Raw genomic sequence first — 27,625 nt, forward strand, 5'->3', positions numbered from 1 at the left:
CATGCCATAAACATCAACTTAAGTGGGGCAGGCGAGGGTGGGTATCTGCCTTCCTGGCATCCATCTTTCCTGCTCGTTTTGCTGGCATCGTCCCCTCTACCTTGCTGGTTCCCTTTTGCTCCTTTGCTTGCCGCTCGGTTTTGTTTCCGTGATCACTGCTCGGGACGGGCTGTATCAATCATTGGGACATCGGGTGGTGAGGAAACATATATTGTTCACTTTGTATATTTTAATATCCTTATATTCTGTTATTATTGTAGTTTTCTCTTGTTATTTCAGTAAATTGTCTTCATCTTAACCGATGAGCTCTCCTTCCTTCCCAATTCTCTCCCCCATCCCACTGGGGAGGGGGAGGGTGAGAGAGAAACTGTGTGGTGATTCGGGCTAAACCATCACAAGGGGGCTTATAAGAAAGATAGGGAAAACTTTTTAGCAGAGCCTGTTGCGACAGGACAAGGGGTAATGGTTTTCAACTAAAAGATGGGAGATTTAGATTAGACCTAAGGAAGAAATTTTTTTTTATGATGAGGGTGATTAAACACTGGAATAGGTTGCCCAGAGAGATGGTGGGTGCCCCATCCCTGGAAACATGCAAGACCAGCTTGGACAGGGCTCTGAGAAGCTTAATGTGGTTGAAGATGTCCCTACTCCTTGCAGGGGGGTTGGACTAGATGACCTTTGAAGGTCCCTTCCAACTCTAACCATTCTATGATTCTATGATTTGTGTTGCATTGGGCAGAGACACATTCTCTTAGAAGTTCTCAAAATTTAACACCATGTACTTGAACATGACCTGTTCAACTATATTGAGAACTTTACTTCATGTTAAGTGATTAGTTAAATATCTACCTCTGTGCACCAAAAATCAACATTTTTGACCTTGTGACCTTTTTTAGATATCTTGCACAGCCAGAGCGGATTGAGTGCTGAAAGACTTTCTGAGTGAGACAGAGTGCTAAAAGGAGAACAAGCAGATGTATTTATGTCTTATGCATCCAATTCTGTTGTATATAACTTCTTAAATGTATTCCACCTCTGAACTTTGCTTTGAATGTCTGTTTTTGAAAAAATAATAAAGTCAATTAGAATAGCAGCTACAGCTGAAATAAACAGTCTAATGGCGTGTATTGCCAGTGTCTGTGCATCCAACTTGAAAATATTGTTGTGTCTGCACTTCAGCATTTCAGTGTGAAGTCTAAGGACTTTTTTCCCCTGGTTTCAAGGCCTCTAAAATATTGCTGAAAGCTGAAATCTTTCCTTTGCTTGAACTGCTAATTGGTTTTGTGTATATGGGATTTATGAAGTACTGGGTGTTTAAATCATATCTCAGATTAGATCTGCCTGGAAGTGCTCTCCATTACAAAACAGATAAATAAAAACAGCATCCTAGCAAATATGAAGTTTGTGACTTAAACCCATTCAGATATTACAGATAAAATTAATCTGTAAATCTTTTACCCAATAATTGTGGATTTCCACAGTTGTCTTGTTTTAATTGTATTTCCTTTGATTAAATCCTTTATCCAACCTTGAATGGAATCACAGTTGTGGCCAAGAAATAATGAAAACAACACACAATACCAGGGCTTCCCATCTCCCTGGCTATTTTGCTGATAGCAAAAGGTTTGTAAAAATCTTGCACAGATTCTCTCACCTGGTATCCGAGTTCATTGCCTAAAAAAGGGAGAAAGAAACATTCACTTAACGACAAAGCTTATATTTTCATCTTCCTTTAATTTTGTAGACATTGTCTTATTAGGAATCCAGTTTGTCAGGAAAAAAAAAGTCTGTGCAAATAAATTTTTATTGGCTCTGTGTTATGTTACGGTACTTTTATTAGATGGTGACATTCCTAAGACAGCACCTGCTGCGTGGATTTGGGCTGTTAGCCAGAAAAGAAATAAAAAAGAAATGTGTGGTTTAAATCTGAGTGGCAATGGACTTGCAATACTGTAACAAATACCCACATGCCTGAACAGTTGGAAAGTTAGAGTGAATCACAGTTATAAGCACTGGGGATAAATATATGTATAAGTGGCACTCTTATCACCATAGCTTTCAGAGCAACAAAGATATAAAATGTCTTTTCTACATCTGTTCTCCTTTCCCCTGGAAACGTGACTATTGATTGATATTTTCTACCCAATATGCATGAAAAGAGTGAACTTTTTCTTTCTTTCATCTGTGGATTTGTTAGCATGCTCTGGCCCATTCTACTGCCAAAGCAACTGAATCTGTAATGAGAAAAGAAAAATAAAATTCTATTATTCCTTATATCCCTGTAAATCTGGAATAGCTCTAGATTTACTGCTGTATGAATGTGGCTGAAGGAAGAAGTATGTCTAGAAATATTTGTGGGTTTCCAGGGCTGCTCAAAGAATAACTGTTCTCCGTGTGTTAAAATTCACTCCCCAAAGCCAAAGGAGCTTGTGAATCCAAAGCAAATGTCCTCTTCAGACATGATATAAAAGACCATTTCTCATTCCTTGAGTTCTGTGTTTGATATGCTGGAAGGCAGATCTGGATATATGATCAAATTTAAAAAGCAAGCGATAAAATAAACAATCTCAAAAAACCAAGCAGATACTAAGCTAGAAGACTGTAAGCTTTTTTTTTTTATTCTACAAATCTGGATGTAGAATTTTATTTATTAATTTATATTGTTTGTCGATATCTCCCCTGAACGCCCTGCAATACAGGGCAAATATCAGAATTCATTTTCATTGATAACAGACAAGTTACTTTAGAAGGAATATAAGACTGATCTGGTCCCTTATGCAAAGAAGGAGTTTCTGCTTTAGAAACTAATGTCTAGCAACAAGATTGTCATTGAAAAAGCCAGTAAGTAATGTTCTGTCAGCTTCTGGCTTTCGTCACTTTCTCTGAAGAGTAGTATTTTGGCCTTTGAGACATCTGTCTGTTTAAGTTCAAGGGTGTTGATTTTATGGGATTAGTCCAGATGACCATAACTTGAAGTGAGGCAAGTGCAAGTAATTCCTCAGACTTTTAATGGGAGATGGGTAAGATACAGATCAGTTGTTCTCTGTGTGATAGTCACACTCCTCTGACAGATAGACGGCGAAACCAAAAAATTTCATAGTTTGAGTAATGGTACTGAATAGAAGCCTGTTGTTATTGTTGCAATTTATTTAGGAGCTGCCTCAATGTTTTGGGAAGTTGCTAAATATTCAAGAAAATTCCTACACTGAGAAAACTCATAATGATTAAAACTTATTTTGAGGGCCTTGGCTGTGTTCAGAAGGTCTGGTTAAACCTTCCTTCATAAGAAGTGTTATGAGTTTGGAGGTAGAGTGAAGGCATACACTTCTGTAATGCTGATTAGAAAAAAATCTTATGAAACTTGATATCATTAAATTGTGATCAATTTTGCGACTAGTGGAAAAGTATGTTTGCCTGGAACTCTGTTACAAACTGTGGGTGATGTGGCAGTATATAAAAGAAATACTACTGAAGGGTTTGCTGATGTTGTCCCTTTTGAGTCCTGCTAGTGTGAAGGTATAACAATATTAGAGCAAAAGAGAGCTTTCAGTAACTTAAAACTGGACTTCATCTCTTCTGCTGATAACCTTTCTTTGTAGACGGCCCTGCAACATGTGTCCCCTCATAAAACTGTTCATGCATTGTTTTGCATACATTTTTGTTATGTGACTTGGAAAGAGGATGAAAATAAGTGGAAGTACTATTCTCTACATATTTGACATAATTATTTAAAAAACTTAGCATCAGTCCAAAAGGATTTCTTCTGAAACTGGTTCAGATATGGAGGATCTTAAGTTCCAAAATTTCTTCCTGAAAAGGAATGACTATTAGTAAGTCCTTGAGACAGTGCTGTAGATTCAGCTATTGAAGGCAACTAATTAAGATGTCTTTTATGCTCATAAGCTCCTCATTTGCAGATAGCAGATATTAATATTGCTTCATTACTAGGGAAATAGGGCATCTTCATATTTCTAAAGGTCAATAACATAGCGAATTTAAAAAATATTCTCTAAGTAACCTCCCTTTCTGTTTATTTTTGTTTATGGATGTCCGTAAGTCACAGATTTCTTTTGAGAGCATCATTCTTAAAATGGTCCAAGATTTGGGGCAGGAGAAATGGATGTCTTCTTTTTCCTTTACTTATTTTTTTTCTCTATTTTGGAGAAAAAGGCTGTCTCTTTGCTCTGTGCATGAACAGAACAACCCAATACAGGGTGGAGATTTTTGTCCATGATTGGTTTTCCAGTTGGACTCTGATAAACTGCCCAAGATATATATATACCTGGATCTGCCGAGGCTTCTAGATTAGACTTTCCTGGAAGATTTCCGGTAGCTTCCAGGAAGCGTAGTCTTGTGGATGATGCAGCATGTCAGTGCTTGGCATTCCTTGTGCTCATCTGAACTTTCTGTATCTCAGTTTATCCTTCTGAAAGAGAATGCTATTGATTAGTTGTTTCTCATTTAATATAGGAAGATTAGGTTTGTCTTGTTTTATCTAACTCAGTGAAAACATAAAAATAGGAAGCTTTATACAAGAGTAAGTATCGTGCTTGTTATTTATGTACTCCTCTAATATTGTGATTTCATATTGGAATGACACTACCGTAGACAGTGGTATTTCTGTTCTTCACTATCAAGGCAAGTGATAGTTACTTTGAGAATATGGAAGAAAAGGTAAATACTCAGAAGAATAGGATGGCCACGACAAGAGCAACTGTCCTTATCTTTGTTTAGCAAATTATATCCAACATCTAATTCTTTCTAGATAAATTCTTAGTGTTTCATTTTGTTTTATTTTGGCTTGCTTGTTTTTCTCTCTGCTATTATTTAACACATTGGTATTTTCAATAGGTTTGTGAAAAATGCTGACAGATGTTGCATTACAAATTTAAAAACATGTAATACTGAAAGAAAGCTCTGCTGAGCCACTGCTGATACGGCCTTTATTTTTGAAGTAAAGTTTAAATTGATTCCCTCATTAACAACAGCGCTTTGCTGCCATTGCTCAATGCTACCTGCTGCATTTTCCCTATGATAGATGATTTTTAAAGATCACTTTCAACCCAAATCAGTCTATAATTCTAAGAATAATACATATAGTTTTCTTTTTACCTCCATTTCCTTCCCAGTTTGGGATGTTCTTTTGGACCCCTCTACACAGAGGTATTCACGTTGCTGCAGGTCACATAACTAGAAGTCCTTAACTTCAGTCACCTTTTTCACCTGTGTTGCAAATAAGAAATGATATGTTCACTAATTAGGCAAAAAAAAAAAGCTATGTTCGTGAGTGCTTCACAAGCGTGTTCTCCTTTTAAAGCCAATACATTCACTGTAAACACAGATTTTTTCTGTTTGACACATTCCCAGTCTCTATGCTGTTTATTGCTGTAAATTGTAACTTCAGAAGCAATGTATATTTACATGGAGACTGGAAGAAAATTAATGCTTAGAAATGTTGCATTCATCATCTTTCTTTGAATTTTGAATATTGTGTTTTGTTCTGGTCTTTAAAACAAATTCTGCATGGTAGTGTTAAGTAGGGATGCTACAGATCTCAGGGTACCATTTTGCAAGTAATTTAAAGAGTGCTGGTGGGTTAATTGTTATGAAAAGGTAGAGGAGTTGTAAAGGAGGTCATAGAGGCAAGGGCAGCTGTGACTTCTAGGGATAATATGCTTTGAGGACAGAAGATGCAGTCCTTGTCATAAGTGTAAGCTCACAGTGACCGTCAAACTTCTCTAGAGAAATCATGAAAGCATGATGTTTAGAGAACACATCTGGAAGGAGCACTGGGGCAGAAAAAAATTAGTCCCAGAAAAAGCACAGGGAAATCTTATCAGTACAATGAGGAAGATTCTATCAACGTATAAGCTCTTATGAATTAATTCTTCTGCAGCAGTGATAAAAATGAACCAAATCTCATGCCAGGGCTTGAGGGCTCTGAAATGCAGAGACTTTGAAGTACCTTCGAAGCCAAGACTCTAGTCTTCCTTCAAGAAATGTAACTTTAAAATACAAATTACATAGATATGTGGCTTTGGCTGTGGGCAGGAGGGGAGGACTACTTTTTTCCTGTCTAAAATTTTGTAGACCTGCCTGTTTGTGGAGCATGTAGGAATCCTATTGTCTTCATGAAGGGCTACAGTCACACAGCATTTTTAGAAACTACAAGCATACAAACTAGTATTACACATTCATCCTTGTTCTATATGTTATCTCCTGTCCCTCTGCAATAAACTTTTTCTTCTATGAAAAAGATATTAAAGCGCAAGATTAAAAAGAGAGGATTTATTTTTTCTTAAATAGTATTTTTCTTGAATAAATATTTCTCTTTCCCATTTTAATTACAAGATTACGCTCAGGATGGAATGCTGGATGTTGCTCCTAACACTCACTCACTTGTTCTGCTGTAGCTTGGGAATAATTTGATTAATATTAATGAAAATACAGCATTATCAATAAGAAAAATGCAGCCTAAAAAAGTAGCTACTTATGTCACCCTATTTCTCTGACTTCCCCTACACTCCTTCTCTGTAAGTAAAAGCAGGAGGGAGCTGTGGAGAACATCTTACAACACCCATTATCCTTCCCTGTTCATCTCCAGTGATCTGTCATGTATCTCATTTTCCATCCTTGAAGGCATATGGTGAGTATTAGTGATAGTAGCTGCAGTATGTTGTTCCTGGCCCTACACACTCTTGTTTGACACAGTACATAGTTGAATGACATTTACCTTGACAAAGAGTTGCATATACCTTTTCTTTTTTTCACTTTTAAACACATCTAACACTTCCCTAGATACAAGTGAGGACTAGAGCGTCTGCTTGGTTGTAACTGATTTTCATACTGTTCAAGAATGAGATTAATACAGTCTGTAAGATAAATGGACAAAGCTGGGCAAGTGTCACAAAACCAACTGATTGGATTGCTTTTCTGCTAGTAGAAAATCTGCAAAGGGACTGTGATTTCATCTGGTCTTCGTAATAAATAAGTAATTATCATTCAAAGGTATACCCTGTGGTGTTGAATAAGATTTTGGTCACACTGACTTATAATTCAGCATAATATTTCTATGCAGAAGATAAGCACAGAGCAGGGCAAAAATTAGGATAAACTGTACCACATGAATTGGGCAGTAGGGTAATGGAATATATGCACATATGAGAACTTAGTGTTTCAGATCAGTATCGGCTTTCCTTCCAACTCAGTCTGTGATCTCTTTCTGGCCTTGACCCATCTCTAGACCGGAAAAGGGGCACAGGGTCAACAGCAGTCATAGGACATAACAATTGTTTATTTAAGATTCTGTCAGGGATTTCTATTTGGTATTATGTTTTATTTATTTAATTTCTCTAGAAGTAAAATATCTAATAAATTTCTGCGACCATAAAAAAAAAAATGCAAGAGAACTACAGTTAAATTGCTGTAGTGACTTGATATATACATATGTGATGTTTTGGAAGAAATTGATTTGTCCTGAAAAGGTTCTTCTTCAATAACAAGGACTAATGGTAATCAGAAAGAGAAAATTTATCTTGGGTTATACAACACAAGTCTATCTCTCTGGAATTAATATAGAATTATTTCCCTCAATATATTGATTAATGCTTTTATTAGTCCAGTTCTAAATTGCATAAGCTACGGGGTTTTACCTTTTTCTTGGGGTGATTAAGATGTTATTTGCACTGTTTTATCACTGGAAAATATCGATATCCTTTAGTTCAGTTTGTTTTCTCACTTTTAATCTTCTACTCTTTTTTGCCAAGTTAAGCAAATTTGGACCAAAATTTTGGACAGACCACAGCTCTCAAATTTCTTAGGGTCCTTATAGTGCTAACCTTCATACTGCTGTATCATACTTTTCTTAAAAAAGCACAATTCTATTAATTAAATTTTTCTTGACAAGTTGCAAAAGAGCTTTGACAAAATGAATGTTTGTTTCCATTACAAGCTTTTATTACTTACAGTTCTCATTTACTCATCTCAGTATTGAACCTTTTCAAAGAAAAAAAAAAAAAGGAATTAAAAAACCCTAGACTGTGTTTCTACCTTTGCCCATGCAAATACTGTTACCTCACACAATAAATTCTATTGACTTCAGCTATTTTTTATTGCAAATTATAGGTCACATGTAGTCTTTGGATCGTATAATTTATTTTAATGGTACTTACAGATATCACATAAAAGTTACTTGAGAGTATATGTAGACAGGTCTTCAGTTTCATACCTTTTGCACTGTTTCCATTAAGACATACCCTGTATTGCCTTCCTCTAGAGTTACAGCATCTCACTGCTTCTGTAATGTAGACTTCTGAAATGTAGGAGGTATGTATGTTCAACTGATAGAATACCAATGTCTGTAGATGTTAGTCTGGTGTTGCTTCTACTCAGTGAACAGAGTTTGAATGAAACCACCTACAACTAAGACAGTGAGTTATGTAAGATTAACATTCCACATACTCAGAGTGTATCTGAATTTGGACAAAAAAAAATGCCCATTTTTAAAAATAATAGTGAGCATTTCTGATTTTTAAAAATATTTCATCACTCATTTATATGAGAATGGAGGTAGTCTTTTCTAGAAAATCTTGTATGTCAAATTGTGATACTTTATTATCTATTTAATCTCCCATTAGTTCAATGGAAGTAAGTAGGCGCCATTCACAAAAAAAAAGAGGTTACTTGAATTAGAATATATTAAGTAGTAATAATACTGCAACTTCAATGCAGCTGCTCTCCTTTCTGTTTGATGGATACATTTTTGACATAAATAGTCATCACACCTGGCAATTTTTGCAGTGAAGGAGTGTTTTATGAGGGTTTAGTAAACTTTTCCAGAGTATAATTCAGAGAGATCTTAACCACATAATTCCCTTAAGCTTGTGTTTTCTCAGTTGCAACTTTCTAGATTTTTCCTTTTTTTTTTTTTTTTTTTTCTTTTCAGTAGAAGGCCATTTACCGCCTTCCAGTTCCCTGCCACACAACAAAGGCATCTTTGTAGGGGAATGTTTACATTTTAGACAGCATGTATTCCCAGGATGTAATTCTACCATGATAACTGTCTTGATATTTAATGACTTAATTAGATAATCACATAATTGCAATAAGTAAAGAACTTGTGCAAAGTGGAATAAATAATTGAAATGAATTTTGAGTGGAAAGGGTGAATTTTGAATTTCATAACCTTAGCTTACCAGCATCGCTAATTAGACCTTGACTTTTAATAATCTTCCATTACAATAGCTGCTGAGAGGCTGATGAACATAAACAATAAAAAACATTTCCTTCCTTTCACTGGGAAAAAAAAAAGGTATATTCCATTCCACTATTGCCTTTTTTTTTCTTTTTTTTTGTTTTAAATAATTTTCTGGCTGACAAGAAGAAATTAAGACTGAGTTACTATGACTAACATGTTAATTTGAGGGCAGTGGGTATAGGTTTCTATTTTCTATTCCCTTTTCCCTATCAGAGGAGCTAACTCCTAAAACCCTTATGGAGTCTTTCACTATTCAACAGTCCCATTTGAACTAGTCAGTTTTGCTGGGGGCAGAGTTTCAGATTTGACCCATGCCAGACACAAAGTATTCCAAACAGTTGCTTTTCCCAAAATTTTATTAGCTGTAACATAACCAAGGGTAGTATCTGATAGTTAGTTTAGCAATCTCTTATTTGAGATTACTCAGTAGGTTAATTACTATCACTGCATTAAGCATATGAGTCTTGCTTTTCGAGAAGGATTTTTAATCTAATAATCTGATGTATGTTTTTATGATGTTTATCATTAAAATGATCAGAAGGAAAAAATATGTGGGACCTACTTAAAGGAATTTTGAATATCTGAGGGATCATTTGTTTTGTCAGCATTAATTTCAGAGTGTATTTCTGCAGTTTATCATGAGCACTAGATGATCACATCTCTGAATCTTCTCATTGATGTAAATGTCAGAGATGTAATAATGAATGACGTAACTTTCTGAAGCTCTTATCTCCTTTTTTTTTTTTTCTTTTTTCTTTTCTTTATCTGTACAACCAACATTTTTTAAGCCTGACTGCTTGTTTTGGGCTCCTCCAAATAATGTTCCAATTTCATAGATGCTAACAATTGGATCAGAAGCTCTATATCCTCCAAGTGAAAAGCTAGTTTTATATTGTGGGTATATTACAGATTGTCTTTCCCAAAGTCAACACTACTACTTCAAGCATATGTGAACTAGCAGTTTGGATAGTAGTTGTGTCAGTGCAGAGCACAGTCAGGATGTGAAGCCTGTCTGGAAAAATTAATAAATGTTATGATGTTTAGTCAATGTTGGTATCTGTGCTACTGAGGTTATATTGCTATCTACAGTGACTGCCATGTAATCATGCTGTATGTCACAGGATCTGGCATTAACTTCTTGCTTGTTTCCTTTGGGGTTTAAGTTCATGTTCCTTTTGGTCTCATCCATGAGTAGCAATATGTTAACAGGGAAAGGGACTTCTCTTGCAGCTGTTATTAACAGGGAATACAATTTATGGTATATATTAACATATTCAGACAGAAAATTATGTTTGCCATTACAGATGTGAATTTGCTGGCCCTACAGAAAAGAACTAATTTTTGAAGGCTACTAGTGTAATATTTCCATGCTTATATTATCGATAATTGGGGGCAGCTTTTTGAAAGGCCCAGTTACCCCAAAAAGGAAACTTTAAGAAAATCTTACCTTGGTTATGAAGTGTTGATAAGTTCTGACTCATGCTGAAGGCAGATGATATCTATACCCACCTTTGTATGAGATATCTAGTCCCAGCAGAGCAAAACACGGCTGTACATTTCAATTTTCATTTAGAAGATATTGTTATTTTAACCCAGCCCTAGCTGCTTCAGAATCACTGAGATCAGCAAAACTGAAAATCAGATATCAGAGAAAATCATAATTCACATTATTTTAAATGTATGGATTTAAACCCAGGCTTTACAGATTCACTTGGAATCCATGAGGTTCAGGGACTCCATCCTTAATGCCTTGCTGAAGCAAGGGTCTAGATGCTGCCAGTCACTGTGATATGCTTCATCTTTTCCCAAATGGGTCCGCAAAGCCATAAAGTTAGTGGCAATATGTCCTCAGTGTCTCACATGTTTGTAATAACTGTAATAATACATTAGGTTCTGCAAGAGCATCCTGGTTTGAGGATTGTCACTTCCTCAGAGACGAAATGCCCTTATATCCATCAGGTACTTCCAAATCACCCTTGATATGAATATAAAACTAAGAACTGAAGTCTAGCTACTAGACAATTGCTAAATACAGAGAAATGTATAAGAATTAAATAATATTGTGTTTACAGTCTATTTTTGCAGGAAAACTGTGCTGAAAGCACATGGAAGCTGCCACAACACTCAGTGTTGATTAAGACTGATTACAGGGAAAAGCAAAAGCTGATACTATAGCGTAGTCCTTACTTCCAATAAACTATAGAATGAAGTAGTATGACATGTCAATGGATCCACAGGTTGGAAATCAAGTATCCACAAAGATGATAAAAGGGCTGGAGCACCTCTCTTATGAGGACAGGCTGAGAGAGTTGGGGCTGTTCAGCCTGGAGAAGAGAAGGCTCCAGGGAGACCTGATAGCAGTCTTCCAGTACCTCAAGGGAGCCTACAAGAAAGATGGGGAGAGGCTGTTCAGTAGGGCCTGTTGCGATAGGACAGGGAGTAATGGTTTTTAAAAAGTGGGGGGTAGATTTAGATTAGAAATTAGGTAAAAAAATTTTTACAATGTGAGTTATAGAACACTGGCACAGGTTGCCCAGAAAGGTGGTGGAAGCCCCATCCCTGGAAACATTCAAGGCCAGGCTGAATGAGGCTCTGAGCAACCTGATCTAGTTGGGGATGTCCCTGCTCCTTGTAGGGGGGTTGGACTAGATGACCTTTGAAGGTCCCTTCCAACCCTAACCATTCTATGATTCTATGATTCTATCTAGTTTTGAAATAAATTTACCCTTTTGGTCTTGTACTTTAAGATTTAATATTGTTCAGAAAAGAGCCACTACTGTTTTCAAATAACAAGAAAAAAAAAAACAACATTTCTGAGTCTGCTCTAAATTGTTATTTATTTCCTTTTAAAAATTAATTACATAATAAACTACATGATTTTGTTACAAAATTGTGACTCTTTCTATATTCTTAAAATTGTAGCAAAACCAAAACTATACAGTTGGCATGCATGCATGTTTGTGGGTAGCACTAATAGGTGATTACATGTGAATGATCCAGTCTGGTGTCTTGCATTATTCTATGCAAGTCTGAGAATTTTTACTGAATTTCTTTTGCAATTAGATTTGTTGACAAGATGTAAAAAAGTCCATAATAGATTCTGGATTAAACCACTTTACTTAAAGATAAGCACTTGATTTTTGTCTTTGCAGTAAATCAAATGCCATATTTTACACAAGAAACATTCCAAAGAAATTAAAAAAATCTACTTGTGTGGTTCAGGTGGTTCAGACTTTAATTCTTAGCTTGGCCATATTAATTTTAGAATATAATAGACCAAATCCAGCTTTCTGTATTCATGTTAACTGGCAACAAGTGCTGATAAAAATGTATATAAAAACTTGCACAAGATCTTCAGTATTTTAACATTTCAGTATGGTTATTTAAAGTTATTTCATAAAATACTTGCAAAGATTTACTGGTGACTTTTAACAGGGAAAATAAAATAATACTGTAATCATAAAACATTTATATTAAATTTCTGTGTATTAAAAATTATTCAGAAAAATGTTACCCTTTTAAGCCCTTCTTGCAGATAGAGTCTGACAGACAGGTAGACAGATGGACAAATAGAATTGGCAGATAGGTATCACAGTTTATTTTCCTAGTGAATAAGTTGATTGCTTTGAGAAAGCTGGCTATACAAACACAGAGATGTAAGAAAACAGATGGTATGCGTTCAAACGCCTGGTGGCTGTATGGGCATTAAATGTTTGTCTGAATCAATTCCCTGTAAGTAAAGATTCTGTGTATTTTAATATCTTCAATTAAATGAAGACCCAGTGAGGGGGGAAATAATGAAAGGAGAATGAATTTTACAGCTTGTGATGTCATTTAAAAGACTTAAGTGTTCTTATGCATTAAACCCAGTAAACTATCATGGAAAGTCTTTGTTTAAAATAAGGATCATATAAAGGAAATTATAAATACCTAAAAGTAGAAATAGGAAAAGACAAAACTCAAAAGCAACTATGCAAAATTTGTTCCTAAATGGATTATTCTTCCATGAAGATATTTTGCAGCAGTCATTTTTAAGAAGCTCCCTCTTGTTTCTCTTCACTCAATAGAAACATCAGCGTTCTACTTGCAGATAGATCGTGGAGTGTAAGTTCTTAAGTTTTATATTACTGCTATCCTAATAGCAGAATCAATGACATTATACAAACCTGGCTCACACTCATCACCTGCAATTACAATGAGTTGCTGTTCATTGCATACGTGGCTGTTGTTTTTAAGTCACCGAGGATTAAGAAGGAGAGAAAAATGTACTACAGTCAAAAGTCATGAAGGGGAAAGTGTGTGAGAGTCACATACACTGCGTATTTATTTACTTATGATGAGCCCCAGCCACGAGCCATCAGCTTACAGTTTCTCTTACAATCACCCTCATTGGCTATTCATGAACAGGTCATGAATAGCAGGATTATATCACTTTGTTTTTACTTCCTTAATAGAAGCTATTAAAGAGTCACTTTTCAGATTGGTATTATTAACTATTCGTTAGGCTATATTTTATGAATAATACTGTCCTTATTCAGAAGAGGAAAACAGCATAGAGAACTGGAAATAGTTTGAGAAGTAAAATGTACATCAAATTATTTGTAAGATAGGAAAGAGTTGGTATACATTGGCAAATGTAATTTGATTAAAAGAGCTGAATACCAGCCTTCTGCAGGAAACAGAGCAGTTCAGATGGTTATTTTGAACAGATCTGCACTGCTAGTATCCAAACTGCCTAGACTGATTTTTCAGGTCAGTAGATTTTAAGGCCTAAAAAGGGCATTTACATCTTAACCTAATGAGTAATAGACTATAGGACAAAGAATTTCACCAAGTGACCCAGAGTGAAAGCTATAAGTTTATAATGTTTTAAAAAGTCAACCAAACATACCCAAACTTCATTTTAAGTGTTGAAACCACCTCATTTCATGGCATAAAAGATTTACTGCATTCCTAGGTGAAATGTCCCAAAGGTTCAATACGTTCTTCAGTAAATATGCGTAGTGTTATCACTTTTTGAGAGCATTGTAGTTAACTAAGGACTGAGAACAAGTGGAAAAACTTAAATAAGACAAAGCAACAAATCCTTTGCTAAGGTAAACATCAGATCATTTACCAGTAGAAACAAATAGTGGATTTTCTTGCCCTCACTTGTTCAAGAACTGAATTTCAGAGCCTCTTTTCCAGATAGGCATAGTCTAAGTGGTACAAGGTAAAATAAAATGTTTGTTTGACTTACTAAATCACTTAGGGTTTCAAATGTTGGCATCTTAACTACAAAAGATGTATCAGCAATGTTGATGAATTTCTGCCAAGATGATCATGCTAGAAATAATCAAATATTTTTTCAAAAGTCTTTAAACCTAAAATAGTCTTTCAAATTTTTATTCCATGTGATCTTTCTGTGTAGACTGCAAGAGATGCATTCAGTTCAAAAAGAGAAATTTTAATCTGGTGTTTTTGTTTTTTAAATGTGTTATTAAAATTTCAACACTTCCTTTCAAACTGAAGACCAGATGTTAACCACACTATAATAGTAAAATTCCTTTACTCTTGAAATCTAAAATTTATAGCTACTGTGAAAAAAAAACAGAATAAGAGCCACGGGAAGCACAAGAGTAAAATTTAGTGGGGAGTGACAAACTTCTGTAGGCATTGAATACTTAATCAATAGTTCATTTTAACTAAATAAGAAAACAATGTTAGAGCTGAAATAAACATTACATCAATCAACCATTCTCAAGACTACATCCAAAAAGCTCTCACAGAATAAAAAGCATGACTGTATATCTGTCACAAAAGGCTGAAGGGCAAAAGGAAGCATGCTAAAATTTGACTAGATGTATTTGTTTTCATGGCAGTTAACAGTGATTATGACAAGAAACCTCAACTGTTCAGCTGCTCAGTTTTTTTCAGGTTTACATAATAACGTGTTTATTCAAGCACTGAAAATAATAGAGGTTCACTTAAGAGATCAAAACTCTTTTGTCTTCTTTATTAACATAAATTTGAAATATAGACATCTAAATTACATACAGTAGAGATCATAAAATCTTAGGATAATTCAGGTTCAGGGAGCTGGGGATATCTCCAGTCCAAGCTGCTGCTCAAAGCAGTAGATATGAAATCAGTGCTTGTATCCAGCCTGATCTTGAGAACTTTCAAGAATGAAGACTGCTTAATGTCTCTACACTACCTCTACCAAAATTTTATTGTCCTTATGATGAAAAAAAAATGTCCTTACATCTAGTTTGAACCACTCTTCTTTCAGTTTAAGCCCCTTATAACATACCATGGTGAAGAGTCTGGCTCGGAGAAAACTATTTGTTTATTATTAAAAGCAAAGCAGGATAATGAGAAAGGTAACAAGATAACTTCCCCTCATCCCTCCCTCTTCCTGGGCTTAACATTATCTCCATGTCCTTCTCCTCACCGAGCAGCACAGGGGGGAAGAGGGAATGGTGGTTATGGTCAGTTCACCACATGTTGCTTTATGCTGCTCCTTCCTTCTCGGGGGAAGAACTCCTCGCATTCCTCCCCTGCTTCGTCTTGGGGTCCCACCCATGGACTACAGTCCATGAAACTGCTCCGGCGTGGGTTTTTTTTTTCATGGGGTGCAGTCTCTCAGGAACCAGCTGCCCCAGCATGGGCCTTCCATGTGCCACAGCAGGCATCCACCTCCACCAGTGTTGGGTCCTTCATGGGCTACAGGTGGATCTCTGCTCCTCCCTGGACCTCCACGAGCTACAGGGGGACAGGCTGCTTCACCATGGTCATCACCACAGGCTGCAAGGGAATCTCGGTCAGGAGCCGCATTACTCCTCCCCCTCCTTCCTCACTGACCTTGGCGTCTGCAGCCATTCCTCTCACAAATAATTCTTCACAGTCAGCAGGCAGACGTCTCTCAGGTTCACATCTCATCTCCTCTCCATTTCTTGCAGCCAGGCTGGGCTGAGTCAGGCCCAGACGGGCACCTGGCAGGAGGGCAGATGGTGAGGGCTTGTGCCTCCCCCTCTCTGCCCTGCTTCAGCTTCTTCAGATCTTCTTCTTTTTTTTTTTCTTCCTGTTTTTCCCCTTCTTAAATATGGTATCGCAGAGGTGTTATCATGGAACATTCTGCTACCAGTTGGCTCGGCCGTGGCCAGCAGTGGGTCTGCCCTAGGCCCGGTCAAGTCCACTGAACAAAGGAGAAACAAATTCTAGCAGCTTCTTGCAGAAGCTGCCACTGTGGCCCCACACTCACTACATAAAACCAGGACAACAAGTTATTAAATTTTTGTTAGTAAGCATCTTTGTGGTATTATGGAGTGTGCACAAAAGCTTTTGAAAGAGTGTTATACGTATGCGTAGTCAGATGGACTGCTAAAACTCTCCACAAGAGAGACTGACACAAATCTTCAAGAATAAGGATGGATATTCCTTCTCCATAAAATGCCATTACAGAAAAAAAAAAAAATTAAAAAGAATGATGCCTTTTCCAACTGGTAATGTAAGCAAGATTGCAAGCAGGATGATTTGCACAGTATGATCAATAGAAAAATTATATATAACACACAATTCAGAATCTCCTGGTTTCTCATTAAAACAGTGATGAGAATGTTATAGTTTTCTCTTTGAAACCTTTTTTTTTTAATTCTCTGATCTTCTCAGAAGGCAACATAGTTGATGTGAAATATCCCACTAGCTTACAGAGGCATATGCATATAGGACCATATAAACCTATGCTATATCCCCATTTTTTCAGAATATCACAATTCTTGCTTGTATTTGCAATATTACAGGTATGGCGACAAATCAGGTGATACTTCTATATAAAATAAGGAATATGGCAGGAAGGAAACAACACCACCTAAGATGGAATAATATACTAGTGCAAAGAGATTATTTTCTCTTTCCATGAATACATACTTTCATATCTCCACATTCAAAACAAAAAATTGTAAAATTTAAGTACTCAATTCAGTATTTTTAACTTGTTGAAGCATCCAAGACAATGTATTTTTCCCTTGTAGATTTGTTTCAGACTCATATACAGATTTATATTGCCCACAAAAGTTGCAGCAATGGGAGAGTAACACAGTGATTTTTTCAAGAAAACAGAAACTGTGCCAGGGGGTATTAATTCCAGGATTTGTTTGTGCAATTTTCCATTAGCATATGTAGTTTACATTTGTGAAATCACTTAGGTTATATGATATCTCTAACAGACAACTGGTTAGTAATTTCTCCACACTCTCCTATCAGAAGCACAATAGAAAGCCTATCTATAGGAAACTAGAAAAGGTCTCATTCAACCAGATGGAACCAACAGCTGAGAAATGTAGTTGCACAGTTAGAGATCCAGAAATGAATATAAACTCCAAATAAGGGGTCTTTTTATCTTTTTTCTTTTTTTTTCTTTTTCTTTTCTTTTTCTTTCTTTCTTTCTTTTTTTTTTTTTTTTTTAAAGAATACAACTTCAAAAAGTAACTTATACCTCCATCTGTGAATTCTAGGTTTTTTGGGAGTTTTTAAAAATTATTTTAGAATCGTCTTCTGCATTGGCTGAATAAAAATACGCCATAGTCACACAAACATGAAACTAGTAACCCCTCAAGTATAAATCCAAATACACATATCACAGCATACAAAGCAAGGACACAAATATTTTTTGTTAAAGATTTGGTTGGAAGCATAAAATCTGGACTTTTTTTTTTTACATTACTTGAAACAATAGAGCTCAAGTTTTCTTGCTTTTATTAATTATACCTGTGCTACGTGTCTGTCACTGTGAAATTTTCTTCTTTGAAAAGGATTTCCAGCCCTGTGGCATGCATGAAAATGTACCTGTCTTTTCAGCCAATCTCTGCCTGCTCCTTGTAAATTGATACCTCTGTTTTATTAGCCTTAGTGAAACACAGTCTTTTGTGGTGAAGTTATGCCTCCCCTCCTCCTTCTAATGAATAGACTCATTGTTGAAAATTTAGTGGTTAAACTTTTATTAATCTTGGCTGTCTGCAGAGGTGCAGAAACATGTTGGCTAGTCAGAAAGGAGGATCCTTCCCATGTAGCATTACAATACAGATAGTTTTTATGAGTTTCTGTTCAGATGCCAGACTCAAAACAGAACATACTCATCCCAGTCATTTTCCTGTGACTTGAGGCTCTACGGGTACATGCCTGGGAAGTTGACTGTTGAGCAAGTTTAACATGATCTCAAGGGAAGAAAACTGGGAATTTATTTAAAAGAACTAGTGTGTAACTATAGCAAAGGGTTCTTCTACTGACTAAGAAGGCTAATTGTCGATTACAAAAATGGATATGAGAATTAAGGACACTTGAACAAATAAGGTGCAATATTTGCATTTCTGGATGGGGAAGAACAAACAAAAAATTTGTGAAGAAATTGAACATTTTATGACAGCTGTAAGAATTTGAAAAAAAAAAAAACCACCAACAACAAACAAAGCAAAATACCTTGTAGTTATATTTGTCTAGTAATATTCAATTTCCCCTGCTAAACCAAAAAATTGGTAACTTGTGAATGGGAAAGTATTTTTAATGTGATTATTTTGTTTCAATTTTACAATTTTTTTTTGTTTTATCTCTTTTCCCTCATTGTTCTCATCCCTAAAATAAATCTACTATGAATTATATTTGCTTGCGTTATATGAATATTATGCACTCAGCAGGGTAGGATCCTTAAACACATTCTTTCATCCATGAAGTACAGTCATGCCTGAGTGTAACCTAACAACTTCTTAGCAGCACACAGCTTGATAGTGTAGTCAAGGGCAAGAAAGGCTGGATCAAGCTGAGCATCTCCTGAACTGTTCTGAGAGCCTTCATTTATAGGACATGTGAGATACACTCAGTTTCCTTCAATTTTAAGAAGTTTCTTCTAGGAAATGTCACATAAAACTTTTCTTTCTTCAGTGTTATTGTGTTACTATTTCCCCTCACACCTTATTCTCCCTCCCCAAACTTCTGTTATGCTTCTGGTTGGTTTTAAGCTACTTGTAACAGGAAAGAAATAATGTTTTCTCCAACTATTTAGTAGGAATAAACAGGGCAGTTAGGGACAGGAGATTTCAAAGGTGATATCTGATTTTTCTCAGGTGTTAGAGTAAGCACAGTTTTTTGATATCTTTCACCACCCGTTTTCATTGAAGTAAATTTGTTTCGTAATACTGAAAAGCTACTGATCTGAGATTTCATTCTGAGCTTGTTTGCGCTGCAGTTAAAGGGGAGAAGCTGCAGAAAAATCAGTCCCCAGATTGTGTTAATGGTAGTCTTCCTCTAGAGTTTATTTATTATACCAATGCATAGTTAGGATATAGTGATAGTCCATCCTAAAATGTAACACAAATCTATCTAGAAGAGTATAAGGCTTGAGAAAGAAGGGCTTAGAATTATTTTTCACAGTGTGTCCTACCTCAGTGTAGCCATGTCAGTCTAAATTTACCATTCTCCCTTTCCCTCTGCAATCTGAGATTCATTCTGACCCTCCTGGCGTTACTGGGCTTGGGGACTGTTGGCACAAAGGATTTGTGGGTACACAGTAAAGAGCAAAACAGTAATGATATGTGTATACAGTTGAGGGTAAATGTGTTACACAGCTGTTGTTTTGCTCTGCAAGGTATGAGTAATCCTTAGAGGGTGAGACCTAGGAAATACAACAGCCGTGGTCTGAATGGCCTGGTGCCACCAGAGCAATTTCCTTCAAATGCTGATTCTATTTAGTGTTAACCAATAGCACATGAATCATCAGGCCAAATTCATTTCAGATGTACAATTCTCTTCATTCTACACATCTCTGGCTGGGATTAGGTGAAACTTATAGAATGGTGGTATACACTTCTCATAAAAAAAACCTGCATGAGGCCATGGCTGTGGAGGATGGATGTAAATCTTCAAGAGCAAAGAGAAATACTGGAAATTGTATCGTTGTGACTTTGAGTTCATACTACAAAAAAAAAGATTCCATCATAAAGAGGAATAGTTTAGATACTAACTAGCGTAACTATGACAAAAATAATACATACACCCTACTAAGAACAGTCACATGAAAATAAAATCACTACTGTTTTAATTGTGGTCCTTACTGCATCACATTTTCCAAGAGATTGTCCTGAAATGGTACTTCTGTATGTAACAGTTTTGACTGAAGCTTCTCCTCAGCAGAACTGGGTAATTACTTTGCAATCCCTCTGCCAGTGATTTACAAGGCCTTAATCTCATTCTAGAGGTAATAGACTACGGAATATATTGAGTACACTGTATAATTAACTGGAATTGAAGTAATTAAACAAATAGAATAAGTGGCACTTCTTGCAGACAGAATTTGAAAAAAAAACCAAAGACTAGTAGCATGAATGATCATAAAGAACTATTTCAGAAGTATGGACAGGAGAGACAGAGAATTAAGGCTGTGGTATGGGGGTAAAGTACAGCAACCCTGTGGAATCATGTTGACTTTTTCTGAATTCTAAAGAACATCTTTCCCATGTTCCAGTTCTGCATGCAAACAATTTTACTAATATAAGGAAAACTCAATCAACTCTATGTGTAGGTAACTAAATTTTACTCATATAGACCATATCTGTTAAAATGGACTTTTGTATATAAGTCCTCCACAGCAAGTGGGTAAGTTTCCAAGGCTGTCAAATGGCTTTTACAATGTCTTGAGATTTTGATGCTAGGAGCTTGAATTTTATATTTGGGTGCTGACCACTATACACTATTCTACTGGCTATCTTGAAGAACAAGAAAGCCAAATAGCATCCAAGGACATAGTATAAACAAACTAGGAAGGGATGTATGAGAGCATCTAATTTGAGGAACAGGGGTTGTCTACACAAATCTGTGACTGTATAACAGGAATTGGAAATGCAGGAACTGAAACTGAGTGACTATCAGAGTATCAAGATACAAAAAATAAGCTGCATAGGCTTTATTCTTCTTGACAAGAAAATTGTTCCTATGCCAAGTCTTTTGCTCTTTTTGTTCAGGCCAACTGGGGGCAAACAATAAGACCACAAAGCCAGATCTCTGTGAGACAGCACTCCTGAGATTCTCCAAATCCACTTCAGATTCTACACAAGGACTGGACAAGGACTTTTCTGGTTAAGTTTCTACTACAGTCAGACATACTTTATATTGAAGACCTCATAGTTTCCAGACTTGGGACCTTCTAGAGCTTCCCACAGCTCCTTACGTGTCCCCAGGCTCACTTTTCTTTCTAAAAAGGCAGGTGAAGGAATGATGTGTACCTAAGTTTGTACTCACACTGTGTGAACTTGCATTGCTGGCATATCACAGAACACATCTGTCCTGCAGAATGTATGTAGTGTTTGTCTAAGTCTAGATTTTACCAAGTTAGACTGTTATCACGCTTTCTGGTGGTTTGTCTGAAGTTAGGCACTCAGAGGCACAATCAGGAAAGAGGTGATGAAGATGTAGGAATTTATAAGACTGGAAGAGAAGCTTCATTTTGTATCCATGTCACCAATTCACTGGAGTGAGCATCATGACCTCCGATCATTGTAAAGTGGAAATTTAATTCTCTCTGTGTCAGAGACTAGAGTTTGTATATATCTAAAGCTATCAAACAGACTACAAGTTCCACATGTTTCAGATTGTAAATAATGATGGTTATCACTAGACTAGAGTTGGACTTATAAAAAGGCCCTGCTTCCTATAAAATCCAGACTTTGTAAACAATTACAGCAATATATAATTATATAGAATAATTAAAATGAAGATTGCAATCTCTTCTTTCCTCACCACCACTTTTCTTCTGTATTTTGTTTTTTTTCAATAACCCTTCTAACAAAGAGGAATCCTTTGAGAAAGATTTCTGGTGGATATGAATGACAATAATTCTATTTGCTAAGGTTGACTAATATAACGGCTAGTATTTTACAATTAACTTTGATGATTACTTCTGTCTACAGCTGTTAATCCTTTCCTAAGAGATTATTGAAAACCTCTAGGCAGGGATAGATTTGATTCCTAAATAAATTAAAGCTAAATCTAAACAGATCTAACACGCTCTCTACGTCAGCAACCGGCTGGAGTGTGTGGAGCTCCGCCTGGGGATGGAGGAGGAGCTGACAGAGAGCTTATGGGTCAAGATTAGAGGATGGGGACAGACAGGGGATGTTATGGTGGGGGTCTGATACAGGCCGCCTGACCAGGAGGACAGAGCGGAAGAGGTGCTCTATAGCCAGATAGGAGTAGCCTCATGGTCACAAGCCCTGGTCCTCATGGGGGACTTCAACCACACTGACATCTGCTGGAGAGACAACATAACAGGGCACAGGCAGTCCAGGAGGTTCCTGGAATGCGTGGATGACAACTTCCTCCTGCAGGCGATAGAGGAGCTGACAAGGAGGGGTGACATGCTCGACCTTGTGCTCACCAGCAGGGAGGGGCTGGTGGGGGATGTGAAACTAAAGGACAGCCTTGGCTGCAGCGACCATGACATGGTGGAGTTCAAGATCCACGGGGCAGCAAGGAAACTACATGGCAAGCTCTCTGCCATAGACTTCAGGAAGGTGGACTTCGGCCTCTTCAGGGACCTGATGCGCCAAGTGCCATGGGAGGCGGCCCTGGAGGGAAGAGGGGCCCAGGAAAGTTGGTCTATATTCAAGGAGCACCTCCTCCAAGGTCAGCAGAGGTGCATTCTGATGAAAAAGTCGGGCAAAAAGGCCAGGAGGCCGGCGTGGATGAGCAAGGAGCTCCTGGACCAACTGAAAGTAAAAAAGGAAGCCTATAGAGGGTGGAAGCGGGGACAGGTAGCCTGGGAGGACTACAAAGAGGCTGCGCGAGTGGCCAGGGATCGGGTAAGGAAGGCCAAAGCCCTGGCAGAACTGAATCTGGCCAGGGATATAAAATGCAACAAGAAGAGCTTTTATAGGTACGTAGGGGACAAAAGAAAGTCCAGGGTAAATGTAGGCCCCCTCCAGAAGGGAACTGGTGTCCTGGTTACCCAGGACATGGAGAATGCTGAGGTTCTCAATGACTTTTTTGCCTCAGTCTTCACCGACAAGAGTTCCTGTCCCACCATCCAAGCTGTAGAAGGTACAAGCAGGGACTGCGAGAATGAAGAACCGCCCATTGTACTCGAAGAGCAGGTTCGGGATCATCTAAGGAACCTGAAGGTGCACAAGTCCATGGGTCCTGATGAGATCCATCCGCGGGTCCTGAGGGAACTGGCGGATGAAGTTGCCAAGCCACTGGCCATCATATTTGAGAAGTCGTGGCATTCTGGTGAGGTCCCCAATGACTGGAAGAGAGGGAATATAACCCCAATTTTTAAAAAGGGGAACAAGGAAGACCCAGGTAACTACAGGCCGGTCAGCCTCACCTCTGTGCCTGGCAAGGTCATGGAGCAGATTCTCCTGGAAACCATGCTAAGGCACATGGAGAGCAAGGAGGTGGTTGGAGACAGCCAACATGGCTTCACCAAGGGCAGATCGTGCCTGAGCAATTTGGTGGCCTTCTATGACGGGGTGACGGCATCGGTGGACAAGGGACGAGCAACTGACATCATCTACCTGGATTTGTGCAAAGCTTTTGACACTGTCCCGCATGACATCCTTCTCTCTAAACTAGAGAGACATGGGTTTGATCGACAGACCACTCAGTGGATAAGGAGTTGGCTGGATGGCCGCACTCAGAGAGTGGTGGTCAACGGCTCAATGTCCATGTGGAGACCGGTCACGAGTGGCGTCCCTCAGGAGTCCGTGCTGGGCCCGGCCCTGTTCAACATCTTTGTTGGCGACATGGACAGTGGGATAGAGTGCACCCTCAGCAAGTTCGCCGATAACACCAAGTTGTGTGGTGCCGTCGACACGCTGGAAGGGAGGGATGCCATCCAGAGGGACCTTGATAGGCTGGAGAGGTGGGCCCGTGCCAGCCTCATGAAGTTCAACCAGGCCAAGTGCAAGGTCCTGCACCTGGGTCATGGCAATCCCAGGCACAAATACAGGCTGGGCGGGGAATGGATTGAGAGCAGCCCTGAGGAGAAGGACTTGGGAGTGCCGGTGGATGAGAAGCTTAACATGAGCCGGCAATGCGCCCTTGCAGCCCAGAAGGCCAACCACATCCTGGGCTGCATCAAGAGGAGCGTGGCCAGCAGGTCGAGGGAGGTGATTCTCCCCCTCTACTCCCACCTGGAGTACTGTGTCCAGTTCTGGAGCCCCCAACATAAGGACATGGACCAGTTGGAGAAGGTCCAGAGGAGGGCCACGAAGATGATAAAAGGGCTGGAGCACCTCTCTTACGAGGACAAGCTGAGAGAGTTGGGGCTGTTCAGCCTGGAGAAGAGGAGGCTCCGGGGAGACCTGATAGCGGTCTTCCAGTACCTCAAGGGGGCCTACAAGAAAGATGGGGATAGGCTGTTCAGCAGGGCCTGTTGCAATAGGACGAGGGGTAATGGTTTTAAAATAGAGCGGGGTAGATTTAGATTGGAAATTAGGAAAAAATTTTTTACGATGCAAGTTATAGAACACTGGAACAGGTTGCCCAGAGAGGTGGTGGAAGCCCCATCCCTGGAAACGTTCAGGGCCAGGCTGGATGAGGCTCTGAGCAACCTGATCTAGTTGGGGATGTCCCTGCTCCTTGCAGGGGGGTTGGACTAGATGACCTTTGAAGGTCCCTTCCAACCCTAATCATTCTATGATTCTATTATACCACACCAGCAAGGTATTTTATGTCTTGATATGGTTCAAGGACTAAAATACTTTCTGTCTTACTGCTGACTCCTCTTTTATATTGTTGCTTCTTTGCCAGTGTGAAATTCAGGTAAGCATCAAAATAGCAGGCAATTGCTTTAAAAAGAAGAGGTGAGGACACGACACTAGATTTATAAAGATATTTGCGTTACCACATATACAGATATGTTGTTAGCAGCATTTTAGAAATATGTGAATACTGTATTTTTAAAAAATCACTGGTGTTCAGTGCCCTGCATAAGAACATGTCTTTGAAGGAGTTAGTTATTTGAAACTTGTATGTTCAAATCCTTTCGTGATGCTGCATGATTCTACATAGAATTACAGTCAGCAAAAGAATAGTTCACTTTTAAAATCTCTTGTCAGGTTTTGAAATTATGACACAGGTATGTACCATGCTAAGTTTCTAAAAAGGGCCTGATTTATTTTTTTTTGCAAGAAAAGCAGTTGTAGCATTTATGGATACACTTGCTATGTAAGATGCAATTTAATCACATTTTAGGATGTCACCTGATCTTTACAAAGTAAACCTCCTTCCTAAGTGCAGTAGAGCAGAACTGATTGTGTCCATTACAGTAATTTGTGCTTTTCTCTAGGAGATACTAAACTTCACGGACTTCCAGTAGGTTCCGGTAAGGAAAAAATCTTCTCTGGACATAAATTGCGGACTTGGCAGGTGAGATAAGTCGAACATGGTTCCTGCTGGCTTAGTCAAAACAATAGTCCTCTGGTAGAATTTTAAGTATCCCAGATGAAATGTGTTCAAAGTTTAATTCTCACTGAAGCTGAAGAAATTGCACTTTACTTATTGGTTCAACCATGAGACAGCTTCACTATTTCAAAACCACAGATATGCGTTGCAGAGCAAATATGGTTATAGTAAGAGCTGTCACAACTTTTAATATATAAATTGTTTTTCCTCAAAATCTCTTACTAAAAAAAAAATAAATCTATAACTCTTGACGCTGGAAACTTATTTTTTGTTTTTCTTTCTTTTCCTTGTACTAGTTCAGGAGGGCATACCTTTTCTTCTTCCTTATGTGTTTGCCCTAACTTTTCAGAAGAGATTCTGAAAGAAAGGAAAGTGGAAAAGAGTGAAAGTCAAAGTGTGAAAAATAAAGATTTCAACATATATGATACAAATTTACATTAAATTTTTGAAACAAATGAAATCTCTTCCCTTTTTCAAAACCTGTGAAACTAACTATAACATTCTTTATTTTCTTGGTGTTTCTATAAAATGGCACTTGCATAATTTAAACATTTCAAGTTTTTATCTTAGTAGTTTTACATACATAAATAATAATTCAAATCTTATAAAATAAAAATAATTTTCTATACTTTTTATATTAAAATGTATATGATTTTTATTTGCTTGTTTCATTTATTCAATTATACTTTTTTTCTGTAAGTTTTTTTTCCTTTATGTAGAATTCTATTTATTTCATAGCAGTTGTTCTCTACTCCTAGTCAATATGCAATGTACTATTAATGAATTGTTCATGAAAGTCTTCACTGTCATCCATGGTTCCTGTCTAAAGATAAGAAAAATTGAAAACAAATGATGTAAAAAATAGAGACATGTGTGAAATGCTGTAGAGCTTTACTTATTTAGCATTGCTGCCTATGAAGTTAGAGCTAGTTTTTTTTTAGAGCACACTAGTTTCTTTTGATTTTAACCGTCACATGGTGACTAAAACTGGATTTTTCTTACCAATGATATTCTGCTCACTTTACATTCAGTGCCCTGCAGATGATTTGTATTTTGATTAAAAATTTAATCTTGAATATTGGCTTATTCTGCCTCTGTGTGGTGCAGGTGGTGGTGATTTAGACTGGGTTGACCGGTTCATCAATCTTTCTCTGAAATAACATAGTTTATTTATAAATATGTCTGATGATAATATTTGTACTTTCATGGCCTAGTTTTAGCATGCAGAAAAAAAACCCTGAAAAATAAAGAACTCACTATACTTCATTATTTATAATTAGGTGTATTTTAAGAAAAAGGGCTAGGAGACAGAAATTAACAGTATTAAATGTATTAGCACAGGTTAAATAATGTCAAGATAAGCTACATGATGCATACCTTGTTAGTTCCAGTTACGCATACAAGTGATGTTTTACACAGAATTATTTGCTTCTTTTGAACCAATATGTTATTGGTCAGACAAATCTGTGGTTCAGTAGGGAAAACTGACAGGAGGATTTTTTTTTATTTAACGCAAGGATTGTGTTTCCACTTTCAACCTGCTTCTCCTCCTACTACTACAAAAAAGAATGCTCTATTGCTCAGAATTCAGAAGGCACAATATTAATCTCAGTGAAAAAAATCTCAGCTGAAGATCTTCTAAGAAGGTTTAACTTTAACTCCAGCATATGAGGTGCATATGATGAATGGCTGGTGACCTATTTTCCACTCTTTAAAGCTTTATGAATTGTGCCCTAAATCACGAAGTAATCTACAATATGCTTTCCAAGAGAGTTTGAAAATACAGAATTGGAATGAGGGCAAGACTGTAGTGTCACATCACTCAAAAGGAAAACATTATATCGTACAAATTTCTGGGATAATAGGAATACCTCTTCATAGCTTTGAAATAAAGGCACCACTGAACATTTACAGTTCAAATGTCAAATGAAGAGTTTC

Source organism: Chlamydotis macqueenii, chromosome 5, assembly GCF_036417535.1.
Source record: "Chlamydotis macqueenii isolate bChlMac1 chromosome 5, bChlMac1.mat, whole genome shotgun sequence".
Classification (NCBI taxonomy): Eukaryota; Metazoa; Chordata; class Aves; order Otidiformes; family Otididae; genus Chlamydotis; species Chlamydotis macqueenii.